General features: G+C 46.4%; 1 protein-coding gene across 2 annotated transcripts in view; it reads left to right on the top strand.

Moving 5' to 3' along the window:
- Vgll4 (vestigial-like family member 4) overlaps nt 1–21,404 on the top strand; it is a 113,590-nt gene that overhangs the window by 29,157 nt on the left and 63,029 nt on the right.

Below are 21,404 nucleotides of genomic sequence, written 5' to 3'. Positions count from 1 at the left end.
GCATGGTGTGTGTGTTATATAGTGTGTGTGTGTTATAGTGTGTGTGTGTGTGTGTGTGTGTGTGTGTACAGGCACACAAGCATGCATACATGTCCACACAGATGTCCAGATACCACACTGCACATGGATAGAGAGGTCAGGGGTCAGACAACTTGTGGGGGTTAGTTCTCTCCTCCTACCCTGTGGGATCATTGCTCTCAGGTTGGAGGGGTGCGTTTGAGAACCCCTACCCATTTGGTCTCTTGATTTTTCTTTGTTCAGGTTGAAATAATGGTACTTAGTAAAATAAACAAACAAATAAAAATTCTCCCTCTTACTTAGTAGCATTGTTTGGCTAAGAACTTAGCTTGGTAGGGCAGATGTACGTGGATTCGCTGTTTTATGGTGAGGGGTTCTGTCTACCTGGACAGCCAGCTACAGCTGAACAGTGCAGAACCTGAAGGGAGCCAAAGAAAGAGGAGGCTCATAGGCAGAGAGGTCATTCTGTTGGTGGGAGCATGAGTTCTGACTAGAATTTTAGGCAGATGTTATTTTAGAATAAAAAATTCCAGGCATTTTTGAAAATCTGTTTTTGAGAGGCATGTGACTGGAATCCTGGGCTTCAAGCCAGGGTCTATTTTGTGGAATGTACCCAGTTGAATTTAAAACAAAACAAATAAGCAAAAAGCAAAACCAAAAGTAAAGTTTAGCTCATAAACCCTCAGAATGAGACCTTCAGGTGCTTGCCACCTCTCAGAGGTGGGTCTTCGTGCCTCTCTGCTCAGAAGTGATTCTAGTGATTCTGGGTGGTGGCGTGCGTGACACCAAGTCCCCAGAGTGCCTATTTTGACAAGATCCATAAGTGACTATGTGCTGGAAATGTTGGGAACCTCAGGGCTTCATCAAGGTAAGAATGTTGAGGGATTAGTTCTTCCTTTTCCTTTGTGTCCTGAATGGAGTCAGTTGTGTTAAGGTCTGGGGCCTTGTTTTGCTTGCTGCCTTTAATTCACATTCATACTTTTACACATTTCCTACCACCAGGAGGTGGGGAAATAGTATAGGAAGTTGACAGGAGTTGTATTCACGTTCAGTTTAGTCTCAGAAAAAAAATAAGTGACTTTTGCTACTGTTTAGTGGAGGTATTAATGGTATTACTTGTATGTGACACAGACTGGAAACCTGTCTGGGGTATGGATGTTCAAGCACTTCATGCTGGGTCCCTAGTTACAGCACATTAAGCAGTACCCACATGCATCCATTCTGAAGGGGCCTCTGCACCCAGCTGATGGAGATCCTTCTCATTCAGAGCTGGAGACACTCGGAAGTGTAAGCGTGTCACAGTGGAGGGAGCAGAAACATGTCTCATCGTAAATATAAAGAAACTGCCGTGTACCCGGGTACCGTGGCTTGTACCCAATCGTTATGGCTACTTGGAAGCGGAGGCAGGAGGATTGCTTGAGACTTTTAAGGCCAGCCTGGGTCAGATAGCAAGTGTCCTTCTCTTGGATATGGGAGGCTATAGGTTGGGAAGGATGGAGAGAGAAAGGAAGTAAGGTCTGGGGCTGATGGGATGCATCTATGGTGGGACCTTGCCTGGCAGGGGCAGGGCCCTGGGTTCTACAGAACCAAACAAACCACATGAAAGTTTCACCTGCTGAAGTGTGGTCCTGTTTGGCTTTGCAGAATCATGTCAGATTTAATACAAATACAAGAATATTCTAGAATCAGCACCCAAGAATAAAAACATGCCAGACTGACACCATTCCTGTGTGATACCCAACAGACAGCTTCCTTAGCATTTTTGAGCTCAGTTTTTGAAATAATATTTGTATTTCCAGATACCACCTTCTTACAAATAACACATATTCAAGTAACTAGACATTTCCTAGAATCATAATTATGCCTACTAAGGTTTTTTTTTTTTGTTACTTCAATGAAGACTATCGTTGGGAGGTGGAGGCACACACCTTTAATTCCAGCACTCAGGAGACAGAGGTGGTAGGATCTCTGAGTTTGAGAACAGACTGGTCTACAGAGTGAGTTCCAGGACAGGAAACACAGAAAATCCCTGTCTTGGGATGGAAAAAAAAAGAAGAGGAAGAAGAGGAGGAAGAGGAAAGGGAGGAGGGAAGGGAGAAAGAGGAAGAGGAGGAAGCAGAGGAGGAGGAGGAGGAAGAGGAGGAGAAATGTTAGATATGGAGGAAGATTAGAAGTTTTCCCAAGAAACATTTGAACAAAGGCAACATATGTGAGTTGCAAGTTAGAAACTATCTGGTCACATGACTGCCAGGCACTGGGTGCCAGAGTGAGCCATGATGTGTGGTCCTACCCTTGAGTTGTTCCACCCAGAAAGGAGGAGGAGGCGTTCAGGTGTGAGTCAGGGTATGGCTGCACAGGAGCCCAGAGCGAGGGTTATTTTGGCTAGCTTGGAGTTGAGTTGACAGCAGAGGTTTAGAAAGTGGCTTCAGTGGATGTTGAGTTGAAAAGAAACAGCCGTGTAGTGACAAGTGTATGCTGTGCATCATGATGGCTCAGTCTGTGTGAAACACAGGCCTGGCAGCAGTTCCAAATGATTATTAATAAAGCAGACAGATTCTTGTCACCTAGTGATGTTGGAGTCACTGATGGACTAATTCTTGACTCATGGGCTTATGGTGATGCTGGTTTAAACAAACCAACCATGCCACTGTTGTGTGAAATCACACATGTAACTGACGGGCAGTGGAGGATGTTTGATGACGATGACCGAGGACCGTTATTAGGATTTTGTGTTTACTGTACTTTTTATGGTTGGAGTTTGCTCTTCTTACTTACTTGGGGGAAAGTTTTATTGGGCCAGCAAGATGGATCAGCAGGTAAAGGTTCTTGCTATCAAGCCTGAGGACTTGAGTATTAATCCTGGGACTCACATGGTGATGAGGTCTGACTTCTGTGAATTGACCTCTGATTTTCACACATGCACACTGAGTTCAAGTCCAGGAGTCTAAGACCAGTACAGACCACACACACAGTCAGTCTCTCTCTCTCTCTCTCACACACACACACACACACACACACACACACACAGGCACATACACACACACATATACACATACACACAGGCATACAGTCACATACACACACATATACATACATACTCTCTCACACATACAAGCACACACACAGTTACATATACACAAGTACATATACACTTTCTCTCACACACAAGCACACACACAGTTACACATATACACATATACTCTCACACACACATATGCACAGGCTCACACACTCACATAGAGAGGTGCATACACAGAGAGGCATACACACATATATACACTCACATAGGCAAACATACTCATGGACACACATTCTCTTTTTTTTTTTTTTTTTTTTTTTTTTTGAGGAGCTCACTGTGTAGCCCTGTGTGGTGTGGAGTTCATTGTGTAGGTGAATTCTCCTGTCTCTGTCTTCCTAGTGATTTGAAAATTACATTGGTGTACTCTGATTTCTTCCTTTCCTTTCCTCCCCCCTTTCCTGCCTTGCTTTCTTCCTTTGTCTTGAAGAAATGTGCTGTTTCCTATAGTTTAAATCGGGAAATCAAGATGGTGATGCACACCTTTAATCCCAGCACTTGGGAGGAAGACGCGTGGGGGTGGATATCTCTTGAGTTTGAAGCCAGCCAGGTCTACATAGTGAGTTCCAGGACAGCCAGAGCTATAAAATGAGACCCTGCCTCAAACAAAACAACCCCCCAAAACCCAAACAAACCAACCAACCAACCAAATAAACAAACAAAAAACCCCAAAAGATAGGAACTCAATACCACAAGGACTCTAGTCAGGACAGTTCTGTTTGCAGGGAACTTTGTTCTGGTATCAAACGCCAAGCCAGTGCTAATGTCAAACTCTGGAGTTAACTCTCCGTACCTGGCTTCCATGCTGAGCCTCTTGCTGCTGTCTCACCCTACCGTGGTATTTCCTGTTCTGTTCTACTGGTTTCCATCATGCATGTCAGGCAGATGCTCTACCGCGAGCCACAACCTAGTCCAGTATGAGTATCCACTGTGGCCCTTCTGTGTGCGGCATCTGTGTGCTGGCAGTACACAGGAGTTACATGAAGGCAAATCGAAATGATCTTGCCTGATTGTGCAGCTTAGTGGGGAAGGTAAAACCGACTGATAAGACGTATGCAGGATCCTGTCACAGTACCGGCAGTCACTCTCTACCTTTGCGCAGGTTGAAGTGGCGCATTCTGGAGATGAAGCGTGTGCTAATGTTAAGCAAGACGCAGGGATGGTGTCAGAAAACTCCCTGCCCTTTGTTGCTACAGACAGGGGTACCAGCTACGGCCTCTGTCCCCAGCCACACACCTCTGGCTGTCTCAACAGAGATTGGAGGGGTGAGTGACTCAGAGCAGCTTTAAGTGGGTTGGAGATGCAGGGTGAGTGCACGTAACCAGGATGCAGTTTCAGTATGTAGCGGTGCCCCCCCCCCCCCCAGAGAGTCTGGGGACGCCCGCCCGTGGTTCCTCTCTGCAGGGATTGTTGTTTAGAGCACTTGGAGTTGCTCAGTGAAGGAAGTCAAGGTGGGTAGGGAGGCTGGCTGTGGTGGAGCCACCTCTCATCCCGACACTAGGGAGACTAAGGCCAGAGGATTTCAAATTCAAGGCAGCTGCAGTAGGCACCCTGCTACTGAGCATGGACCCAACCCTTTCTGTAGTTTCTGAAGGTGACCTGGTGTAGCAGAGGTTTCCAGGCTTCAGCTCCTCTCCCCTCTGTTCAGTGTGAGTGGCAATGATGCTCAGTTATACATAGAAAAGCTTTGTGAACCCATCAGGCTGGAGAGATAGCTCAGTGGTTAAGAGCACTCGCTGCTGTTGCAGAGGACCCAGCACCCACGTGGCTGTTCACAACTGTCCGTAACTCCAGATTCAGGGAATTTGACCCCCTCTTCTGGCCTCTCCAGGCCCTGTACACATGGTTGCACATAAATACATTGAGGTTGCAAATAAATATATTTATTTATATGTACATATAAATAAATTGAAGGTTTTTCTTTGCTGTTGTTAACAGAAATCCAGTCTTAACATCTGGTAAATTTGCTGGCTCTGCCTTTGCTTGGGCCCTAAACCTGGCTATCTTTTCCTGCTCCCAGTGCCGGCACCCATGTTTTCATACAACCACCTCTTGCCTGGATGATTGCACCAGCTTTCCTGGGGCCTCCATTGCTTCTGACCCCATGCCCTTTTGCTCAGGTCTCAACACAAGATGTTTTAGAAATGTCAATCAGATTGTGTAGCTCTTGCTCAGAATCTTCCTACGGGAAGCTCAGAGGCCTCCCTTAGCTGTCTGCCCCACACTGAGGCAGTGCCAGAAGGCCTTAGGTGATCTCTGGGCTAAGCTGACTTCTCTTAAGCAACTTCCTCAGGGCCTCAGAGCCTTTGCAGTTGCCCTTTTACGGCTCAGAAAGTTATGCCTTTACAAATCTCTGTAGCTTTATGCGTAGATGTCTTCATGTGCTCCCTTCAAACTCACCCTCTTAAAGGGACCTTCCTTGTCTCCTGCTCCGGGATTATGTTTAATCATGGTTTCCCACTTTTAAAAAAATTGTGTCCTGCTTTCTACATATAATAGGATATATAGCTCTGGGAGTATGGATTCCTGCTTCTGTTATGTCTATGGTGTCTAGAACAGATCCAGGAATATAGTAAGGGGTCAGGAACTTATGTGTAGAAGGGATGGACACTGTGTCCTTTGTTCTTCTGCAAGCTCTCTTACTTGGGCCTTGAGGGGGACAATAAGTCCAATTGTCTTTTGGGGTATGACATTTATCAGAAGAGTCATTGACATCAGGGTACGGACAGACAGACAGCAGCAAAGTGCAGGAGAGTTCAGGCGATCAGACAGAGGTGAGGATTCCTTCTTAGAGGTCTCTAAGGAAGAGGAAAGGTTTCACATAGTCAGGGTGTGTCTGACTCCTGAGTGGCAGGGGAAGGAGGGGTTTTCTGGGAAGGAATGTACCACTCTGAGGATAGGGTACTACTGTAGTTAATGTGCATCTATGATTTCTCGGGGATGTTAGAACGGTACCAGTCACTCATTTCTCCTGTAATCCAGGCACCTGGGAAGGCTGTTACAGACTCATCCATGAGGATGGATAGAGAGAGAGAGCTACAGATGGGTGTAACTGAAGCATCTTCTAGTCTGGGATTCTGACGCTCGGCTGACAGTTGATGTGCACCGGGATGGAACCTAGTTGGTTATGTCTTCCAGCTGCTCAGCTGGGGTTTTGCCCACTTAGGGCTTGCTCACCCCTGGGTGTGGCTGGCTGTGGGTGGCATCAGCAGGGCCGTGCGGTGGGGGTGGAGTAGGAGTGAGGCAAGTTGGGATCTGAACACGCTCGAGAGCAGATGAGGATGTGGGCACTTCTTTAATTTTGGTGAGCAATGGTTAGAACTCCATTTTTGTAAGAAATGCCATTTATTTAAAAAAAAAAAAGGTAACTATGAAACATTTAAAAAAAAAAAATCTCTGGTTGCTCACAGAACATGAGGAAAGAGCGAGGGCTGAGAGACCACTGAACCATGGAGAAGAGGTGGAGAAACTCATCTTAAACTGTGATGTAACGGTTCAATTAGAATTAAGATCAGTTTTCCTTTATGAGAGTCATTTCGTGTCTGTAGGGAGAGGACACATGCCATAGCACCTGTGGAGGTCGGAGGACAGCTTTCAGGGGTCTGTTCTCTGCTTCTACCTCACTGAGTTAGGGTTTCTGGCTTCTGCAGCCGAGCTATGGGTTCCAGGCCTATGAGCTTCCTGCCGTTTCTCCTGTCTTCACCTCCCGTCTTCCCACAGGAGTGCTGGGGTTGCAGGTGCATGCCACTTATTACAGGAGTCTCTGGAATTAAACTGTCTTCTGGCTTGCACTCCGGTGCTTGTACCCACGGAGCCACGCCCCTGCCTATATAGCCCAACGGTTAAAAGCGCGCTCTTACTCTACAGTTTGTCCTCTTAGATGCTGAGCTTCTAGTGTCATGTGTTGAAGCACACCTGTAATCTCAGCACTTAAGAGGAACTGGAAGCAGGAAGATCAGGAGTTCAAGGCCAGCCTGGGCTGTGGGACATTGTCTCAAATATAAGACTGAAAATCCACACAAACTAAAGGAATATTTCTTGTTTTTTGATTCCCCTTGGAGTCAGGGTCTCACGTAACCCCAGGTTGGCCTCAAAGTTACTAGGTAGCCAAGGATGGACTTGAACTCTTGGTCCTCCTGCCTCTATCTCCCCTGTGCTGGGATCACAGTCAGGTGCCACCACATCTTTATTAGGGGAGCTTTCAAAAAAATTAGGTTTATTTTTATTCACGTGTGTGTCTGTGAATGAATGCCACATGCTTGTTGGCACACCCATGTTGGCCAGAAGAGGGAACTAGATCTCCTGGAGCTGGAGTTACAAGTATGAGCCACCCAAGATGGGTAAGTGTTTTCACCAGTTAAGCCGTTTACCCAGCCTCCTGTGAGAACTTTTAAAGGCAGTTTGCTTAGATACGTGATAGAAATAATGACTATTTATCTTCAGGTAAAATATCAAGACCCCATGGCTGTGTAAGTGCTGCTTTTGTTGGGTCTGACTGTTTAACTTGATGTTATGACTAAAGTAAAAAAATACAGGTTTAGGGCTGACGGGGTGATCGAGGGAGTAAAATCACATGACCTTTCCCAACAACCTAGTTCTGTCCCCCAAAACTCACTTAAAGGTGGCAGGAGAGAGCAGACTCTATAGTCCTCTGATCTTTTCACATGTATACTGCACCATAGCACCCCTGGTCATACCTATCATGAGCGTGCACATGCGTACACACATGGGCACGCACAGAGAGAGAGAGAGAGAGAGAGAGAGAGAGAGAGAGAGAGACAGAGACAGAGAGAGACAGAGACAGAGAGACAGAGACAGACACAGAGACAGAGACAGAGAGACAGAGACAGAGACAGAGAGAGAGACAGAGACAGAGAGAGACAGAGACAGAGAGAGACAGAGACAGAGAGAGACAGAGAGAGATAATAATTACAAAAATTTTAAAAAGCAACATACACATTTTTATCTGTTCTTGGACACACTGTGTTTGGGAATGTGCATGAAGGTAGACCTGGTTTGGAAAGTCTGGAACATGGTGACCACAAGTCACCCTTGCCTGGGCCTGGACTGAGATAACAGATGTGATGGCTAGGGGTACAGGGGGAGCATGACAAGGAGGTCCAAGGAAGGATGCTTATTCTGTGATGTTTCTCTGTGCTGTGGTGACACCTTGTTAAAATACTTTTTTTTGGCTGCCTTCTAAGTAATTGGAGATATTTTTATGTGGGAACTGATGAGAAGATTTAATTAACATCCTGTTCCAGAAAAGCTCCGACACGTAAGAGTTTGTAGCAATAGCATCTTCACATGCTTGTGAGGTATGTGGGCGTGTTCACATGTGTGCGTGTATGTGCATTCATGTGAGGAGGCCAGATGTCGATCAGTATCTTTCTTTGATCGATTTCCCCCTTATTTACTGAACCTAGATCTCATGGATTTGGCTAGCTCAACTAGTCAGCCTGCCCTGGGGATCCCAGCTCCTTCTGAGCACTGGAATTACAGGCAGGTTACCACACCCTCCTGGTCTTTCTGTGGGTGCTGGAGATCTGAACTCGGGGTCTTACGCTGAACATTGTACAGTGGACATTTTAGCCACCGGCTGACCTTGTTAGCCCCAGAAGCTGCTTCTGATATGGAAACCGCACTGCACGGTCATGTCCACATCATCGAATCGAGATGTGCTTGTCACTCACAGGAAGGTGTTCGAATGTTTGTGTTGTTGAGAGGATTTTTGAGGCGTCTCCTTCCAAGTGTGACTGTACCCTGGTTGTACTTGGCCGAGTCCCATGGCCTTTAGAATGTCCGTCACCGCCTCCGCCAGTGGCTCTGATTCCTCTGCTGAGACAAGCCCTGCCTGTTGGAATGGCATTTTTCTCCAGTGGAGTTTGCAGCTCACCTGGCACACGGTGCTGCATGAGGCCTCGGCTTTGTCTCTGCCTTCCTCTCCTTGGTCTCCATCACTACTACAGCAAGGAGAGAGGAAGGTGAGATTCAGGGAGGCATAATCTCACCAGAGGGAGTAGAGAGAGGAGGGAGAAAGGATAGCTTGGACATACCAGGTCAGAGCCAGCAGGCATCCCACGGGACTGGGCGGTTTCTTCTAAGACACCATGTTTGATTTATGTACCAGTTTTAAAAGAGGGGCAGGCTGGAGTTCAGTTCTCTGTGTAATGTCAGGTGGCTCACAATTGTCTGTAACTCTAGCTCCTGGGGACCTGATACTTCTGCCCCACCCTCTCCCTATTCAAAACTACAAAATAAAAATAAATCTAAAAATTACAGAGAGGATCAGGAATAAGTGTAGTTTTACAAAAAGAAGGCAGACCCATTCTCTCAGATGCGGTGTCAATTCAGCCCCATTTGTTTTTTTACTAACGTATTAATTGTACAGACTAGGTTTCATTATGATATTTCAAACATGCACATAACTGTGTTGGTCAAGTTCTTCCCCCTTTTAAAGATTTTTTTAAGACTTTTAAAAAATTTTTTATTTCTATGAGTGTCTTGCCTACGGGTATGTGTGTGCACCACATGTGTGTCTGGTGTCTGGGGAGGTCAGAAGAGAGTGTCACCCCCCTCCACCTCCCCCACCCCCAGAACGAGAGTTATACACGGTTGTGAGCTGCCATGTGGGTTCTAGGAACCAAACCCAGGTCTTCTCCAAGAGCAACAACTGCTCTTAACTGAGTCATCTCCAGCCCTACACTCCCTCTTTAATTATGAGTAAGTAAATAAACAAAAACAGCTTCACAGAAGGACCCACTGAGATGGAGGCATGCAGACACCTGCATGGTTAGTCCAGAATTTGAAACTAGTGTGAACAGTTGCAGGGGGGGGGGCGAATTGAGGCTGAGGGAAGTGACTTGAGAGTAACAGGCAGGAGTAGAGAGCAGGGCGCCTGGCATTGTGGGGTTAGCACTGTGTGGGCAGCACTTGGGGGCAGACAGCATGTCCGAGACCCCAGCTTGCTCCCTGGGAGATAAAACCTCAGGGTTAGATGCCCTGAAACACTGGTGGCATCAAGGGAGAATGGCTAGCCAGAGGTTATCTTCCTTTTCTAGGATGGAGGGAAGAGGTAACATCCCTGAGCTCACATCCTCATAGGACCCGTTCCTTCCCACCTCCAGCATTGGGCCTCTGGGGCTATCTTTGTGTTTTCAGTAACTTCTTGTGGTTTTTATTTTATTAAAAGATTTATTTGTTTATCATATGTGTGTGTGTGTGTGTGTGTGTGTGTGTGTGTGTGTGTGTGTGTATTCTGTCTTCATGCACACCAGAAGAGGAAATCAAATCCTATTATAGATTGTGAGTCACAGTGTGGTTGCTGGGAATTGAACTCAGGACATGTGGAAGAGTAGTCAGTGCTCTTAACCTCTGAGCCATCTCTCCAGCCCCCTCTTGTGCCTTTTTTATTGAGATGAGGTTTCTGTATGTAGTCCAGGCTGTCTGTGTGGCTCCCACCAGCTCTGGGTTCTCACTCAGTAATGCTTGCTAACTAGTCAGTCAGCACTCACCCAGCTTCTTGTGGGATGACTGTGAATTAGCACGCTCGCTTCATTGATGAGGCTCTCCATTTGCAAAAACTTGCTCCTCAACCCTGCTTTACAAGTCTGGTAAGGTCTTGGACAGATGCCATTTTATTTATGAAATCCACACCCAAGTCCCTGCACAAAGTGGGCCTTCTCCCTCCCTGGCCCTTTACTGTGTGTTTGAAGTTCTTGTAACATGGGCTTTGAATTCTTTCTGTCCAAACCCTAAAAGCTTCTAGGCCAGTGAGGTGGGCATTTTTTTTTCTCTACAGTGCTGGGCAGAAATCCCTCTGCTGATCTAGAGTCCCAGCCTGCATGGAGGCAGTGTCTCTCTGTCCACAGGTCCTAGTTCTGTGATGTCCTCCCTGCCATGCTTCGGGCCACCAAAATCAGCACACTGTACCTGAAAACAGGAAAATTGACCGTGCCCTGGGCTTTTCATGTGCACCTTGATCCTGTCCAGGGTGAATTTGTGACTGAGCCCTGCTGGCAGGGTCAGGTGCGTGTGCTGTGATCTTGCTGCTGGGACTGAGCGACCTCCTGTCTAACAGAAGACACTCTAGGACTCTAGGTGTTTGATTTGGAATTCTTTAAGATATTTTCATGTACATGGCAGGCTGTTGCACATTTCATGAGTGTACATTGGCTGTCTTGCTCACTGCGGGCTCACTTTCTCATTCAGCATTAAATGTGCATTCACAAGGGGAAACTGAGGACACGAGTTTTCTCTTTGATGAAGAGTCCTTGGCCATACGCCAGGCCAATAAAGTGAAAGGCCCAGACCGAATTCCTGTGTTCTTGTTCTCTGCGGCCTTCCTGGCGTATTAAACTGGCAGCCGGTTTTTGTTTTTATTTTTGTCTTAATTAGTCATGCTACTGAAAGCAGGCGCGCAGCCGTGATCTGCCGAGGGTGTGGAAGGGAGCTCCTGGTTCAGTGATTGGAGGGAAGTGGTTGCTGTATGTGTCGGCCTTTCCTGGGAGGACACAGGGCGGGGGAGGGTAGCCCCCTCTTTGGTGTTTCCAGAGCCAAGCTAGAAGCTGTTACCTAGGGCTTTGTGGGCAGCTGTGTCTAGATTTGGTGGCTTGGTTACTGCTTTGGGGAGGGGATGCTCCATGCCTGCCCACACAGGCTGAACTTTCTCTTCTCCCATACTTACCACATGCTTTACTGAAGAGTGTGTGGGAGGAAGCATTTTTGGGGGTGTAATGTGAATTGAGAGTATTGGGGTCATCCTTTTCTCTGGCAGTGGGTAGAATGGGAGTGTCTATATAGGAACACTGTAGCTGGAAGCCTTGAATAACCACTTCAGACAGAGTGGATGGCAGAACCATTCACAAGTAATAGGATTTTCCCTGAAACTTAGGTTAGTGAAGTTGTAGCCACTATGCCCCGGGACTGGCCTCATCCATATTGGTGTGCAACCAGTCCTTCATCACAGGTAGCCATGTCTCCCTTGGTGTGCTCCCCAGAGGGACACAGAACTTGCAGTTAACGGCAAACTATGACTGCAGTGCCATAGGTGAGAGCCAGCATTCTGTGTCTGTTATGGTCCACACTACTCTCTTGGCCTGTCTCTGTTTTTCTCTCTGTCTTTCTTAGTTTGTGGAAGGCAGAATGTTACTGTGCTCCTGTAGTAAGGAAACCAGTGTAACCCGGCAGAAGGTGGCAGTCACTGCTGCCATGTGAGCCTGTGTTCTGTGTCAGGATTACATGTGGGATCCAGTGGGGATGAGAGGCTCAGGGGAAGGAGGAGCTTGCAGAACTCAGGTTTTAGACGGGTACAGGTAGGGTGGCAATGGAAGGGAACCTATACTCCAGTCTTCAAGGGACTTTCAGAGGACTAGAGAGAGGAGGGGAGGCTGGGCCAGGAAGGGAACAGTTTACCTTTCATGAGATGTCATGAGGGGAGGTGTACCCTCCATTACTACAGTCTACTTATGTGACAGAGGAGTGGTGATCCAAGTGAGTTCTGGATAGTTGGCAGCTTTTCAGAGCAGTAACCTTACATTATTTTACGCAATCTACCAGAAGCGTTAACTCCACCTGAGCATTAGGGAAGCCGTTAAATGGGCAGTGGTGAGACCTTTGTTCCCGCTCTTCTCCCCACCCCCCTCCTTTTTTTTATGGCTGCTTCTGTTTGAAGTTCTTTGGGGCTGGAGGCAGGGCAGGCCTATCACCCTAACAGACTTGGCATCCTTTATGGCACAATGAGGAAACCACTGTAGGAAGAGCCTAGGTAGCCCTGCATGATTAGGGGCAGGATTCTGCCATGCCCGTACACACCAGGAAGTCAGGAGTTGTGTAGTTACTTGATGGAGACCAGCAGCTGAGTGTCAGAGCCAGGCTGGTAAGCCCAATCTTTCCTGACTATGTGTAGGGCTCCTTTACTGGGAAGCCTCTGTTCCTCAGGTCGGGTGTCCTGCTTTCTGCCTCCGGTGCGGCCAGCAATGTCCTTTGCATTCTCCCCATTTGTCCTCTGGGCTCAGTCTTCTATGTCTTCACCCTGACTGCTCTTTCTAGAGTCAGCTTTCCTCACTAGGGCCATGGCTGTTGGAACATGGGCTGTTACGGTTTTCAAAAACTGATTAGAACTTCTAGCTTATGGAGTGTGGCTCAATGGGGAGTGCTTGTCTCCAAGGCTTATCTCCTGTGTCACTGGCCATGAGGTCACCATGGTAAGAGCTTGCTCCCCTGTGCTGGGGAGATCGAGGTAACTTTTCATACCCCACATGTGAGATCTGGGGTGAACTCCTCCACTTCTTGAGAACTGGGCACCGCTGGACTCTCTCTGACCCCTACAGGTCTGTGTTCTCACTGCAGCAAACCCAGACATCCAGGAGCTGACAGCCTCCTCTGGAGGCTCTGCCCTGTCATCTGGGCGGGTCCCATTGTCCTCCAGCATCCCTGCTGTGCTGGATACCCTCCATACACTTCAAACTTCAGGAGCACGGCCACCTCAGGTGGTACTGGATGACTGAACTTTGTATGGTTCATGTGCCTCATCTGTCTGCTATATACCTTGTGAAGTCTGCTCAATTATTCTCCCCTTCTTTACGCATTACGGACCTAAGGAAAACTTTTTTTAATGGCAAAAATAAGCCACAGAATCATGATGTCCACTTGGCTGCCTCTGCTTTCTAACCGTTCAAAGCATCAGGAACTGAACCGTGGGGTGTAGAAGACGGGGCTCCTTTCCAGTGTCGCAAACTCAATCAGAAACACTCACTGCCTCCGTGGAGCCCAGTGGCCTCACCTGCTTCCCTTAGTACCCAGGTTAGATTTAGAGGTCCTCTTTCCAGTTCGTTCTCTCAGAAAATATTTGTGGACCACCTAGCAGTGCCAGGTGATGTTATTGTTAGGTTCTGGGCAAAGTGATGTAAAGACAGAAGGTGTGACTAGGAGACCAATGCATGATAGATACATGGGGGATACAGCTGTAAAGAGACAATTGCCCCACTTGGTGCAGCCAGACAAGACTGGAAATTCTGCCTTGAAGGAACAGCCTTTGGGAGAGACAGGTCAGCCAACAGGAAAGCCTGCTAAGCCCAGTTCCCAGTTTTCTGATGAAGTGTATGTGTGAGTGTGTGTGTGTGTGTGTGTGTGTGTGTGTGTGTGTGTGTGTGTTGCATCAGTTCCAGTGCCTCTGAACTGGGAAGCCTACCTAAGATGACCGGCTGATGGTGTGTGCGCTCTTCCTTGGAAAGGAGTACTGAAGGCTGAAGTGTAAATGGGGATGATATGGTGGCGTGTCTTAGGTTGACTCACAGTGCCCCCTAGCCGTAGTTAAAAGCACTGCATCAGTAAGGCGGGGCCTGCTGCCAGGAGTTTTCCACTAGGCCACTAGTTCTCAACCTGTGGGCCATGACCCTTCACTGGGGTCACCTAAGACCATCAGAAAACACAGATATTTACATTACAGTTCATCACTGTAGCAAAATAACAGTTGTGAAGTAGCAACAAATATTTTACGATTGGGTTACCACAACATGAGGAACTGTTTTAAAGGGTGGCGCTATTGGGAGGGTTGAGAAGCACTGCTCTAGGAGAAGCATTTTAAAAGTGTCTGTGGTGCATACTTGTAAATCCAAACTTCATCTGTCTGGGGTTCCTCAGGCCTGGCTATAGAACTGGGGACTGGACAGTGCATGGCCTAGAAGGTTCCTGACTGGTTCCAGTGCGTAGGAAAACCCACCTCTCCTTCTTTTGTTCCCTAGGAACACGGTTATAGGGTAGTCCAGGCTAGCCCTAGGGCATCTGTCTTTTCTATCTTAGGCTCTTTTGTGCTGGGGTGACAGTTGTGGATTACAACAACCTGCTCTGAAAACTGTGTCTTCTGTTACATTTACATTTATTTATTTTGTGAACATGTGCATGGTCAGACACAGCTTGTCAGAGTTGGTTCTGTCCTTCCACTGTGTGGGGTTCCAGGGATTGAACCCAGGTTGTCAGACAAGCAAGCACCTTTACTCTGCGAGGTGCCTCCCAGGCCCCAAACAACCCCACTCTTGTGGATGGAATTTAGGTGGCCATGTTAATGTCCTTATAAACACAGCATCAGTAGAAACGCTGATGTCTACAGGGTGACTCTGGGAAATCCATCTTGGAGAACTTGGCTTGCTTTGTGAGAAGACATAAACACTATTGGCCACTATTTGGCTTAGTGGTATTTTCAACAGAAATATTTATTTCTCCTTTACAGTTCTGAATACAGTTGACAGGATTACAAAATAAAAATGGGGCCCGGAGAGATGACTCAGTGGTTGAGTGCTTTTTTGCTTTTGCAGGGGACCTTGGTTTGGTTCCCAGCCCTCACATACTGTTCACAACTGTCTGTTACTCCAGATCTGGGGGAAAAGATGCCCTTCCTCTGGTTTCTGAAGGCAATTCAGGCATGTCGTACACAAGCATACACTCAGACACAAACACATAAACACAAAATGAAAATAAATACATCTTAAATAGAAGAGAGATCTAGCATCACTCTTGACAATAATTTTGAGGGGATTAAAATTGGAACTGGGCTGGGGTGCGGCTCAGGGCGCTTCCCTCGTGTGGATAGAGCTTTGCTTGCAAAGACCCTTGCACGATGCAATGTGTCCTCTCCAAGCCCTTGCCTTATGTCTCTCGGTTTCGGAGCAGTGACGGCTCTGGGATAGTGGGCAGCAGACCCTTGAGCTGCAGCAAGCAGTTGTTCTTAGTCTAAGGAGGAGAACTCAGGAAACAGTCGGCTTAGACTTTATGGCAATAGCTTAAGTATCACTTTTGTCTAGATTTTGTGTATGTGTGAGTGCAAAGGCTTCCCAATGCATTGGGGGTTGTCGGCAGCACCCCAGGGTTCATCCAGCATGTGGTGACAGCACCTCCAGTTAATAACAAGACAGGGACAAGAGGGACACTGTCAGATTAAGACATGTTTTTCAACTTGTCGTGGGACCCTAACTGAGGTGGTTTAGAAATGCATTCTAAACCATGGCGCTCCAAAGCCATGAGTGTGGTTAAAAGACCATGGGTCTCACATCAGCACTGGCAGTGAGATTAGCTTTCAAGTGGTGACCCTTTGGGACATCATCCCCACCCCGGCCTCAGTAAAATGCTTCTTCCCATCTTTTGCTGTAGAAGTTAGTTCTTGTCAATCTCGCTGGATACCTATGGATAATTGGGACTTGTTACAGTGTGAATGACCTCTGGGTAGGGTTTCCTGAAACTACATTGCTTGATGTCCTAGTTAGAGTTACTATTGCTGTGATGAAACACCATGACCAAAGCAACGTGGGGAAGAAAGGGTTGATTTCAGCTCACACTTCCACATAACAGCCCATTGCTGAGGGAAGTCACTGGAGACAGAAGCTGATGCAGAGGCCATGGAGGAGTGCTCCTTACTGGCTTCCTCCTCATGGCTTCTCAGCCTGCTTCCTTGTAGAATCCAGGACCACAAGTCCAAGGATGACTTCACCCACAGTGGCCTGGTCCCTCCCACATCAGTCAGTATTTTTAAAATGCCCTACAGGCTTACCTACAGCCCAATCTTATGGAGGCATTTTCTCAATTTGGCTTCTTTCCACTTAGATAACTTTAGCCTGTGTCGAGATGACATAAAATTAGCCAGCACACTTGCAGAAACAAAAAACACAGTAGTCATTTTCAGCTCTGCACATTGTGGAGCATGGAAAACAGCAGCTGTAACAGTGTCCACTAGAGACTGCTCTTTCTGGGATGGTAATTCATCCCCTTCCCACAGCACTAATTCATGGTGGTGGTGGTTGAAACAGGGTCCTACTACACAATCCACTCTGGACTGGACCTCACGTCAATCCTGGGTCAGAGAGTCACAGGTGCTAGGATTACAGGCATTAACCTCACCACACTTGGCCTTTTCTACTTATTTTAAACACCAGGAGGCTGGAGTGATGGCTCAGTGCTGACAAGCACTGGGCCTCTTTTCCAGAGTCCTAGTACCCACAAGATGACTCACAACTTTTGTTAACTCCAGTTCTAGTGGATCAGAGCCCTCTTCTGTCCTCTGTGGGTACTGCATGCACATGGTGCACAGATAGACATGCAGGCACCTATACTTGGCAAATAAAAATAAAGCTAAAAAGAAACGATGAGCCACTACTGTGAATACGTACTCATGTACTTAGTAAGTTTGCTTGTGCCTTGAGTTCCTCTTAAAACCCGTTTCCCTTTAGTAATGTGTCGCCAATAGAATTTGTTCTTGATGGCATTTTGTTTTAATTTTTGAGACATTAAATTAAAGGCGAAGTTATTTGATAAGAGGCATTTTCTTCTTTTTAATTTTTCTTAAGAGGCATTTTCTATGACTTGTCTAGGTTAAAACAAGAGGCTATTGTGTTTGAGAGACAGTGCATACTGGCAACTTCATTTTTCTGAATTGCCGGTGTGATTTAAAATTGGCCCCTAGAGGGAGATATTGTATTGAAATTTTACACCCTGTTTGAGGAGATGTTTTATGTGTTTTTCCAAATTACACAAATGTGTGTTAAATTCCTTTCAATGGTATACAAAATTAACCTGGGTGATTTAAAAAAAAGTAAGAGTGTATTTGAGCTTAGAACTGGTATTGTTTTGAAGGGAACAACATTTAAGACATAGGTTAATTACACATGTTGTGGAAAACTTTTGACAAAGTACATTTTAAAAAATGTCAGTTTAAGCAATTCCACATCACAGAAATAGTGTGACCTATAAGGGTCTTTCCTTGGAAGAAAGTGTAGCAGAAGGAACTTAACAGATAATTTACATTTACCTTGTCAGCACTCGGGACCACTTGAAATTTGATTCTACTCCTTTCCCCTTGGCTCAGGGGATGTCCCGCCAAACCAAGTTCAGAGGCCATAGAAAAGTAGGAGAGACTGTAGAGTTGTCATCTGACACCTTGCCTCCCAAGTTCCTCCCAGACAGACAGACACACACTAATAAGAAATTTGATTCTTTCCCCTCCATTTGGATAGTAGGTGTGCACCTGTTTAAAGATCCCCAACTCACACAGTAGGTCATCACCAACTTGGCTGAGGACCTATTGTGTGGTGATTGGACTTCATAGTCAGGCAGGTGAGAGCTATAGAAAGCTCCTCAGTCTTGTCTTAGAGTTAAGTGCAGGATTGATCTCAAGTACAGTGGCCTGGACGGCTTAGTCCTTTTTTTTTTTTTTTTTTTTTTTTAAGATTTTATTTATTGTATATGAGTACACTGTAGCTGTCTTCAGACACACCAGAAGAGGGCATCAGATCCCATTACAGATGGTTGTGAGCCACCATGTGGTTGCTGGGATTTGAACTCAGGACCTCAGGAAGAGCAGTAGGTGCTCTTAACCACTGAGCCATCTCTCCAGCCCAGCTTAGTCCTTCTTTGGTCATGGCACCTAGAGGAGAGTTCCCACCAGGTCTTCAACTTTGCATCCTAAAGAAGCTGGTCTCAAGTGTTTTTCCTTTATTGTCAATGCAAGGGCCTCTGTTTGTGTGCATGTGTTTTGTTTTGAGAGGTTTCTCTGTGTAGCCCTGCATGTCCTGGAACTCACTCTACTGATCAAGCTGGCCCCAAACTCATGATCAGCCTGCTTTTGCCACCTGAGTGCTGGGATTAAAGGCATGTGTCACATGCCTGGCACAAGGTTTTAACTTAAAACTCTTTGTAGCACTGTGGCTGTGGCTGACATTCTTGAAGTTCTGATCCTATCCTGGGCACCGCAAAAAATAACCAACCCCGCCTTGGCTCCCATGATTTCCTTCTTACAACAGCATTGTGGGTATTCAGATAGGTCAAGGGTGCTTAAAGCGCCTTGGCCAGTGCAGTGTCTTGGATGGCTGAGGAATGTGCAGTGGATGTGAGCATTCTAGAGATTCCTGTAATTAAGCCTGGGTTCTCATACATGAGCTGGTCAGTTGATGCTGGACATCAACTCATTTCCTAAAATCTTTTTTTGGATTTTTTTTTTCATTCACATATCAGGTTGGCTGATTTTTTTTGTTTGGTTGGTTTTTTGTTTGTTTGTTTGTTTGTTTGTTTGTTTCAGAGCTGGGGACCAAACCCAGGGCCTTGCGCTTGCTAGGCAAGCACTCTACCACTGAACTAAATCCCCAACCCCAGGTTGGCTGATTTTAATTGCATAAATGGTGATGGGGAACCACCTTTAGACAGAAACCATTGTCTAAATGTGTAACCACTGAGAATTTTAAAGGGAACAGTTGATTTCACTGGGTTGGGACCTGATAGCTCAGTGGGACTGTGTGTTCCCAGAGTCTTTCCAGACTTGATACAATGTTCTCTTCTCTAAAAGGCTCCAGTAGGAACATTTGATTCTAATAAGTATCTGAAAAGTGCTATCAGACCCCTGGCTTTTCTTAAGCAGCCCATGGGTTTTGCTGATGTAGACTAACTCAGTAGTCTGCTTTCTGGCAGGTAGAGTGATTTAGTGGTTAGCCTGGGCTTGTGTCTGTGGTGATAGCCCCATCTCTGTTCCACCAGGAGGCTGAGCCATAACCAATATTTGTAATACTGTGTGCTGTGGTGAGATTTATACTGACTATAGCTGGGGCTTGGTTTTCACCTTTTCCACAAGTTGTCTACTTTGGTCATCTGATTCCAACTGATACTAGGATGTGACATAATCAGTGAATAACACACACACACACACACACACACACACACACACACACACACACACACACACCCCATATAGACATTCACCCCTGGAGTTCTGAATGTTCATAGTTCCTATCAACTTTGCTTTTTAGGACAGATGCTTTGATCTCGGTTCTTTGAAGGTCCCATTAATTGCTTAGAATTGTACTGTCTTTAGTTACTAAACATAAAAGACACTGCGTTGGATGTGGTGGCACATGGCGGTGGTCTTGGTATCAGCAATGCTGAGGCAGGGGAATCATGAGTTCAAGGCAACCTTAACTATAAAGTGAGACCCTGTCTTAAAACAAAAACAAAACCACTACCACCACCACCACCACCACCACCACCACCACCACCAACAACAACAACAACAACAACAGCAGCAGCAGCAGCAACAACAATAACAACAACAGCAGCAATAGCAACAGCAACAACAAGATACATAGGAGCTGAAGGGATGACAGAGTGGCGAGTAGCATGTACATCCTCTTACAGAGGATCCTAATTCAGTTCCCAGCACCCACATTGAGCAGCTCACCACTGTAACTCTAGCTTCAGGGGATCCAATAACCTCTTCTGGACTTTGTAGGTACCCCCCGCACTCACATGCACAGCCCCCTCCCCACTCTACACACATGCACATAATTAAATATAAAAATAAATCTTCTTTTAAAAGTGACACATGTCTTCCCAGGGATTACTGCCTTGCCCCTTTAACTTTAAAGTGGAGAATTTCTCCTTCACCTTCATCACATAAGGAAAACACCCCTCGTGGGTTGATAAGCAATGTGGAGAAATGTAAAAACAGTCAGCCATTTAAAGCTGAGCATATCTGAGCAGGCATAGTGGTGCCCAGCTCTAATCCCTGCACTGGGTGGGCAGAGGCAGGTGGATCTCTATGAGTTTGAGAGTGAGACCCCCATCTTAGTGGGGGAAAAAAACCGAGCATGTCTATGTTTGACTTTTGGAGGATTCCTTTCACCACATAGGTCCCTGGGATTGGGCTTAGTGTCCTGTTGCCTACAAAACACAGAAGAGAAGTTGCTGTTTTATGCGTATCCCTACATCTGTAGGGAATTGTTTCAATCTTAAAATAAGTGAATGCAGAGGAGTCTTTGGAAGGTGCGATGGGGCTTACTCAGTAGCCCAGATAGGTCTTGAAACTAGTGGCAGTCCCTCTCCCTCAGTGTCTGACTATAATTACAGTCTTGTACCACACTGCCTGGCTGTCATAAAGTCACTTATAGCAGGTCTTTTCCTTTCTCAGATGATGCTGATGAAGCTCAACGCTGCTCTTTATTCGAACTTGGAATATTTTGAAAGTTTCCATGATTGATCACAACCTCTCAGATGAGTTTAGAAAACAATTAGACTTTTTAAAGAAGTATTTTATGTATATGGTTGTTTTGCCAGCATGTGCACCATGGGCATGTAGTGCCTACGGAGGCCGTAAGAGGGCATCTGGTCCCATGGAACTGGAGTTACAGGCTCTGTGAGTGCTGGATGCTGAGTATTCTGCAAAAGGAGCCAGTGCTCTTAGCCACCTCTGCAGGAAGTTCTGTCCGCCCCCTGTTGTGCATGTGTGTGTGTGTGTGTGTGTGTGTGTGTGTGTGTGTGTGTGTGTGTGATCTGTAGG

This window comes from Rattus norvegicus, chromosome 4, assembly GCF_021556685.1.
Source record: "Rattus norvegicus strain SHRSP/BbbUtx chromosome 4, alternate assembly SHRSP_T2T, whole genome shotgun sequence".
Taxonomy (NCBI): domain Eukaryota; kingdom Metazoa; phylum Chordata; class Mammalia; order Rodentia; family Muridae; genus Rattus; species Rattus norvegicus.
This window is presented reverse-complemented; position numbering and strand designations above follow the sequence as displayed.